Raw genomic sequence first — 2,019 nt, 5'->3', positions numbered from 1 at the left:
GATTGAAACAAGTAATAGGTGGAAGACAGAAGACTACGGGGCGGGGCGGGGCGGGGGCTGAATCGTTAGCACGCCGGACAAAATGCTTAGCAGCATTTCTTCCGTCTCTTTATACTCGCTGAGATCAAATCCCGCAGAAGTCGACTTGGCTTTTCATCCTTTCGGAGTCAATAAATTAAGGACCAGCCGAGCAATGGGGTTGATGTAATCGACTCAAACCCTCCCTTCAAAATAGCTGGTCTTCAGCCAAAATTTGAAACAATTAATACAAAGGAAGAGGGCAAAGAATTTCAGAAATATTTAGGGAAGGAATCCTGCCATTTTTCAAACTGAGAGCCACTGACCTCACGTAATGAATTGAAACGCGGCATAAAGTTTGTTGATGCAGCAAGCTTCGATCTTCCTCACTCCCCGGACAAACGCCGTCCATAGCAAGCAGACGGCGGCAGACCTAAAGATGTACAACATCTCAGAATATTATCAAAACACTTATCTCTCCAATTCAGTCCAGACAAACACATATATTTATATCCACAAAAACAGTAGCCTGCGGTATTATTAACATCACTGTGCTGGAATGGACGCCGCCCAATGATAAGAAAAAAAGAAACGGCAACTGTTGCGATCAGATCACGTTTACCTGGCTCGCCTCCGTTCCACCACTAACCACCAAAATCTTACAGACAAACAGAACTGAGAATCAACAATTTTTTTGTTTTGTTTTGTTTCTAATGTATTGAGTTATCAGACAAATTCCTTCGTTTTTTTTTCTTCTTTATATCTTAGAAAAAATATTTTTAATCAAGGTTTTTCTTTTTTTGTAGCTCTAATTTTTTCTCTTCAACCATCTTTTGCTTATGGACCCCTTTAATTCCCATTTTGCTCAGGTAGACCCTCACAGCCACTAGATGTCTAAAAAAAAGCACCACTCTTTTTTTAACTCTTAAATATCGAAAAGGAATTATATAAACAACTGTTAAAATATTTTGTGTGATGTAGAAGTAGAAGCAATCTATTAATAACAAAATCTTATATGGATCCCCAAAGGCCATACGGATTCTGGTTGAGAATCATTGCACTACAACCATTGTTTATATTGGGTTGGTGCATAATTATTGCAGCTTTTTTTCAACAAATTTTATTCAACAAAAACAATAACATGTAATAAAACCATCTTTAAATGATTATTCCGGAGCATATTCACCATCTACTTCAATTACTGCTTCCCATTTGCTTGGCAGACGATAAGACCGTCATTTAAAGATGTTTTTGTTAGGTATTGTTATTGTTTTTGTTGAATAAAATTTGTTGAAAAAAAAAAAAAAGCCGCGATAATTATGCACCAACCGAATATCTTTTGAAATTTGAATAAATTTTCCCTCTTTTCAAACATATGATGATAGAAAGCAAAGTAGAAAGAAGAAAAAAATGAATGAATTTATCAGACACCTCACTAATTGCTGTGTAGAAATTTGCTGTATGCTCAACATAATATCTGGATCGCTCACAGCACCGAAATGCCGCACATCTCAAAAGTTACAACTAGTGTATTAAATGGTTTTATTATTTTGTTGTCTTCAGATAAAAGGAGACGTATGAGAAATCATTTTGAAATGTAGAAATGGTGCAAGCCACGAGAAAATTAAAAGAGTTACGTATGGCTTTACTGTGGTCCGTCATTCTTACTAAACATAGCAGTTAAAAATCTCCATAAATCATAACCTACTGTCTTAAAAATGAAAGAACACGTTGGAGCATGCAGATGTATTCTGAAAATAAGGTAGGATTGCCATAACTAGAGTGTCTTTGACAAAAGGTCTGCAGATCTGGAATCAAATACTAACAGCATGTGTGTACAAACATAGAAATGGCAGGAGAGAATACAACTTGTCCAAAGAATCACACTACATTCTATACAATTCGTTAATTTATGCCACAGTATGCAATATGGTTTCCAGTTACAGAAGAGAGAGAGAGAGAGAGAGAGAGAGAGAGAGAGAGAGAGAGAGAGAGAGAGAG

The 2,019-nt window shown here is 36.6% G+C and overlaps 1 protein-coding gene across 2 annotated transcripts in view; it reads right to left on the bottom strand.

Annotated features, from left to right (window-relative positions):
• Positions 1 to 2,019, bottom strand: part of LOC106877655 (male-specific lethal 1-like 1) — a 181,196-nt gene that overhangs the window by 59,291 nt on the left and 119,886 nt on the right. The gene's annotated exons all lie outside the window — the stretch shown is intronic.

The sequence above is a fragment of the Octopus bimaculoides genome, chromosome 9, assembly GCF_001194135.2.
Source record: "Octopus bimaculoides isolate UCB-OBI-ISO-001 chromosome 9, ASM119413v2, whole genome shotgun sequence".
Taxonomy (NCBI): domain Eukaryota; kingdom Metazoa; phylum Mollusca; class Cephalopoda; order Octopoda; family Octopodidae; genus Octopus; species Octopus bimaculoides.
This window is presented reverse-complemented; position numbering and strand designations above follow the sequence as displayed.